The sequence below is a fragment of the Micropterus dolomieu genome, linkage group LG19, assembly GCF_021292245.1.
Source record: "Micropterus dolomieu isolate WLL.071019.BEF.003 ecotype Adirondacks linkage group LG19, ASM2129224v1, whole genome shotgun sequence".
NCBI lineage: Eukaryota > Metazoa > Chordata > Actinopteri > Centrarchiformes > Centrarchidae > Micropterus > Micropterus dolomieu.
The window spans coordinates 18,040,416-18,046,632 of NC_060168.1; the positions used below are offsets into that span (position 1 = coordinate 18,040,416).

Consider the following 6,217-nt stretch of genomic DNA (forward strand, 5'->3'; position numbering starts at 1 on the left):
CCATAGACTTTTCGTTCAGGGGGGGGGCCATAGGGGGGTCCAAGGGCACTGGCCCTTGTTGCCCCCCCCCCCCCCCCAAAACTGCCACAGGAGTTAAACACTTCCACAATGAAGCGTGCAGACAACTTCTTAGGGATACAGACCAGGGGCGTTTTTAGGTTCTTGAAACATTGGGGGCTTAGCCCAGCCCATAAAACCTCATATCTTCACATAATAATTGACCCCTGGGTCCTCTGACATTTCCAGAATAAAGGATATTTTGAGAGGTCAAATAGGATAAATTGTTGTGGTGGCAGCCCAGCTGACGGTGAGTGTCCTGGTTATTTCTCCTTTTTTTCATCTGTTTTCCCTGTTCTCTGCCTGCCTCCCTGTGTCTCCTCCCCTGTGTGTGCTCTCTCTCTCCCTCCGCTCCTGAGCCCAACCAGCGACCCGCACCTGCATCTCGTCAACCTCCTCCTCTATGAGGGACTAAAAATGACATATCTATAAATGAATAAATAAATAAATGCAGAAGTAAATAATTAAATGCAGAAAGAAAATCAAATCAAATTTATTTTGGTCATTAAAAAAGGCTATTTCTGTATTTATTTATGCATTCTACATGCATTTATTTCTGTATTTCTACATATATTTATATATTATTTATTACATTTATTTATGTATTTATTGATTTATTTCCACATTTATTTATATATTTATTTCCACATTTATTTATGCCTGTGCGCGTATGCTAATTGAGTGGGTGGTGCTGACATCAGTCTGAAGCAGGATTGGTTATAATAATCTTTATTTGTAGAGCACTTTTCAAAAACAAGTTACAAAGTGCTTTAACAAGTGTAAAGACAATAATACCCAAGAGACAATAATACAAAAACAATACAAGATAAAAGCATGAAAACATTAAAAAGACTAAAATACAGATAAATATAAAATTAGTAAAATACAATAAAATAAAAGGGATAAAATAAAGTCAAATAAGATCGGGAAAGGCTCTCCTATAAAAGTATGTTTTAAGAAGGGACTTAAGAGTTCACTGACTCAGCCGACCTGATTATATATTATAGAGATGTGATCAGATCTACTACTACTGTCTTGAATTCACTGGAGTGGGCTGAAGCCAATTCTGTTCCGCTGCCACTAGGAGCACTAAAGAAAGTGGTCAGGGCAACACAGTCACTGGTCCAAATGCATTATCACAGTAATTCATTATTGCATATATCACCAGTATACTTTTTATTTAATGGTGTAACATTACATTAACACTAATTTATACTAGTTACTCATTCAGGTTGTGCCTCTGCAGTATAGCATCAGGATGCCACTGTGCTAATGTTCTCCTTCAAGCTTCAAGCCAGCCTCCTCCTTGTGTGTGCCAACCAATACACACGCCAACATGTGAATGGGGAGTACTGGCAACTACTTTTTCAATTCAAGCACTGGATGTAACAGTTGAAACTTCCTGTTTTCAAGCTGGTCAGCCACATCCCACAGCAGGTCTGCCAGCAGCTTCCCTCTCGAGGCCATTGTGTGAATAAACTGTCTATTATAGTACAAGGTTAGCTACTCAGTAAAGTCAGCAGCAAGTCTGAACATTTAGAGTGTAAAGTTAACATTTAACACTACACCAGACTAAGAAATGCAAATCAAGTTCTACACTAAAAAAGATAGAACATTCACTGTTATTCATAATTTAATCTTATTAATTCACTCTTCATGAGTGTTAAACCTTTTCATTGACTCCTGCAAATGCTAAAATTCACTAATATTTACTCACCGTAAGTGTTATTCTTACCAAACACCTTGTTGAAATAAAAATCTAGTGTTTTACAATTTTCTACTTTAGCATGTCCAGCTTACACTTAAAACAAGTAAAACTTTTAATGTGTGCAGGGGGAAAAACCAACAACCACCATACATCCATGTAATCCATACAATTTCTTAAAAATAAAAACATTTTACCTCAAGGTTTATTTTTTAGTTCTGTTTCAGTGCGACAGCTCTCTTAGCACTCACTATTATACTGTACTGTAGGGCTGAAACGATTAAATCGATAAAATCGATTCATTAAATGCTTCGACACAAATTCTTTGCATCAATGCTTCGTTTAATCCATGCAACTATACAGAACAGTGTTTCGCAGGGACATTTGTTACTGTTGCACATAGCGCTTACGCTGTAAACACGACGTGATTATGATGGAGCTGTTTGCAAAGAGGGGGAAGAGAGCGAAAACAGCGAGGGACAAAAAAGAAAGGGTCCAAAGTATGGGATTATTTCAAGCTAAAGAAAAAAAAACAACTCTGTAATGTCCGTCCACCCACAAACAAAATTGATGTCGCCTCAGCAACGACGGTACCTGACCAGAAAGAAGCCGGTGTTCTGCCAGCGGACCACAGACAAAGTAACGGTAACAGCAACTTTAACATTTAACTGAAGTCATGACTAATTGTTGAGTTGAAGGCTAGCCAAAGTAAGCCGCAGTCCTCAGCTGAAAATGTGCACACGTGTGTTTGTTGTTCTCCTTTTTGGGCTGCGAGTTTTAACCTCACAGTCACGAGTTGAGTCGGGGAGCTGCACCTTTTAACTCACCTGCAGCTCTCTCTGTAGCTCAGACAATCCCTGCTACCTGCGTGTGCTAATCCATCCTTTGTCTTTATAATCCCCATCTTTATAATAACAAACAACAGCTGTTTCGTGAGCAGGATCGCTCATTTCCCGTTTCACATTTCCCGTGTTTTCTTGACAAAACGTGGTTTGGAGACCAGCGTCAGGTGACACAGCCAACAGCTCTTGTAGTGTTTGTGACTCCCTGTCACCAATCAGTCACGTAGTGTGAACGCCACAACACCGCCGCCGCCAAGCAAAGTACTTGTTAAACGACGCATCGCTAAATCGTTGAAATAATCTGTCGAAGCTTTGAATACTCAAATCATCATTAGCTGCAGCCCTACTGCACTGATTTAAGACTTTCTGTACCTACGAGTCATTTCAACACCAAAATAAGTGAAAGTGGGGCCCAGGTTTCAAAATACTGACATTATCCTTTAACCATCTGTTGCTGCGAGGAGTGAGTCAGAGCTTTCTTCGCCTTGATGACATCACTTCCACCAGGTTTCTTGGTCAGTGCAGATTCAACCAACTGTGAAAGGAGTAGAAGACAAGACAGTATTCACTAAAATAAATAATCATGAACAACTTACAGTAAATACACCTACAGAAATAGCTACCAATCAAAAAACTGTGCAAAGGAGGCTCTCACAATAAATCTCCAGGATGACTAGATCATTCGAGCCACAAGCTGAAACTTACAGTGCTGACTTGGTTACGACATCAAGCAGTGGCCTGGTGGACTGGGAATAGCTGGAAGAGGTTGTCCCCTTAGAATCTAAGTCTAGTTCAGGAGAGAGAGGGAGGAGAGAAGAAATAAACACCATTTGTTGGTTTTTCACAACTAAAGTGTAACTGGGTCTTAGTCATAATCCATGGTCTATGGTAAAAGAAATGGGAATCAAGTTTACCGTTGTCAGAGCTGATAGTAAATACACCAGCGTTGGGTTGCTGTGGTACTTCTTCAGAGACGTCTGCATCCACATTAGTTCCCATCTCATCATAAACTCGGATGCCTCTGCTGCCAGCTGGGATGGAGAACTCGATGAAAGCTTAGGGATAAAACACAAACTGAGTCATCCCACATGAAATGCTCAAGATAACCAGGGCATACCCCGAAACACACTCAGTGATACCTTTTAACCATGATACTAATCACTAGTCACGACAAATCAGTGGTAAAAACATGATATTGCCATATAACTCACAATTAGTGTGGGAATTATTATATAAGAACTTAAATTTCACTGAATAAACTATTAAATATATCACTATGTGAAAAAAAACTGGGGTCTGTAACAAAACAAACATGACTTCTTAAATCTCAAAAACAAGATTTGTAGGCCAGAGCATGTCATGATGCAGTTTTTTGACACATTTCACCTTTATCAAAAACATAAAAGGGGGGTGACCGCGACATGAACCGAACCGTGGATCTAAAATCGAAGTCTGAACCGAACCGTGGATTTGGTGTATCGTTACACTTTGTGTGTGTGTGTGTGTGTAATATTTAACTTATTAGCATTACCACAATAGACACAGTTACTGCTCTCTGATAAACTGACTTCAAACCAGCGTTCACAACCGCAGCCTGCAACACTTCATTAGTCTGTAAATATTAACTGCGAGCACTATCTCTGGCTTTAAATGAAATGTGTCTGAGCCTTTGACCATTTTGCGTGTTCAGCCATCCTAGCAAGCAACCAACAGACCAAATAAGAAATGAAGCGAACGAGGGCGTGAGGAAGGCCTGAACGATGAGAGGAAAATCTGCAATAAAATTGTTATATATTCAGATGATGATATCACTTGCCATAAATAAAAATAATATTGAAGTGCGTATGTTGGCTGTCTGGTTGTTTTTAAATTCAACATTATACATAGTTTGTGTTGAATATTCTAAATACAACTAAATGCTGTTTGTAGCACAGCAAAATGAATGTTAACAACAGCAAAGTCAATATAAAGCCAACATCTGACAAGACAGTACTGAGTGATGTATACAAAAAAATGAAGAGGTCAGTCTGTTTCAGTCTTTCCTCCTGTTCTCTCTGCAGTCATTTAACGTTACTGCCAGTGTGACAGTTTAACTGGTGGAAATTAACTGGTGATCGTCCCAGATGTGTCACAGGCATGAGTTTTAGGATCCACTGACTGCAAACGTCCCGAAAACTTTATCTACGTAATGTATCATCATGTAGATATATGCTTCTGAGTGTAGTTTGTAGGCTACATCGTTGGTCACAGGGACCTCTCCCACCTGCAGATTAGTTCAAAGAGAGGACTGTGAGCTGTTCATGCAGGTGACTGTGTCGCTGTTCAAAACACTGCAAAACGTCAATAAACCATCCAAAAGTGCATGCTGTCTTTCTGATTTGTGCTACGGTCGGTTTACATGTGTTCTTACATGTTCTTAAGGGAAACAGGCTGAGGTGTTTGACGCACAGATGGACTGCAAAGTGAAGACGCCGTTAGCTGCGGCAGAGCGCCCAGATTAACCTGTGACACAGCTTCGTACCATCATACAGGGCAAACTAAGCTAAACAGTTAGACTAATGTTACAGATAGACAGCTTTCAATTTAGCTTGTTTGTAACATTTGGCTAACTTTAATTGCCAAGCTTGTAACGTTAACACAGAAGATGAGAGACTGGAGGAGAGGGCAGATAAAAATAACGCTTTCTACATTTTTACACTGCACACAGGTGGACTGGTAAAGTAATATAATTTTAGTCACGGAGGTTTTATTGCACATACTTACACTAACGAGCGTAGCAGTGGTAAACTGGTATAGTTTAGAGCTCCCTTCCTAACACGGTGTACACCGTGGCTTCGCCCTCTGCTGGTCGCTGTGTGTGTGTGCAGGAGCCGACACAGAGCAGCAGAGGCTGCAGCCTGAACAGTAACTTACGCTGTAGCCCCGGGCCAGTTCAAGACCGCATTTAGGTGCCATCACTAATAATATTAGTTTTCTTATTCATCACGTTTCAAGTTAGATCAGTTTTAAATGACACTCTGGGACATGAGGTCTGCATTAAAGCACAAGCTAGACTGGATAATGATACCTGTATTTAATGTTATGCTCTGAAATTTTCAGGTTTTGAGAAACTGAAACTGATCCTATAGAAAGCTAAAGTCATTAAGTTACGTTAAGGTCCTGCTGCTGGAGCATCAGTTGTCATGTTGCATTAAATTATTTTTTACATTGAAATATAGTTTAGCAGGTTGGATTAAGTTAAAGCTTTTTACTTTTGCTCGTCCATTTAATGGCACATTGGAGCTAACATTAGCCATCAACTCTTTCAGAACTTTCAGAATTCTGTGTTTTAAGACATACAGCCAGCTGCAGTGTAGGTGGACATCAATATTCTACATTGCTACTTCTATTGAAATGCAAAACAATGATTTAATAAGTCATTTAGAGACACTTACCACAGACTTTCAACGAGGAAAATGGCGCACCAAAAAATCCGGTTGGTTGAACGTTGAAATCGAGAAGGAGTTGGGCGGGCCTTCCCGGTGTAATTCTTTCACCAAGTCTTTTAACTACGAAAAACTACACCAACAGTGTAAGAATCTTACACTAGCTGTAGTTGTAATAACCATAAGAA

At 39.9% G+C, this 6,217-nt stretch overlaps 1 long non-coding RNA gene across 1 annotated transcript; it reads right to left on the reverse strand.

Annotated features, from left to right (window-relative positions):
* Positions 1-1,859: 1,859 nt before the first annotated feature.
* On the reverse strand, positions 1,860-3,659 carry LOC123957676. The gene is made up of 3 exons (XR_006821857.1): positions 3,519-3,659; positions 3,310-3,391; positions 1,860-3,139 (listed from the first exon to the last, which is right to left on the reverse strand). It is a non-coding gene; the product is annotated as an uncharacterized LOC123957676 (long non-coding RNA).
* Between the last annotated feature and the right edge of the window lie 2,558 nt (positions 3,660-6,217).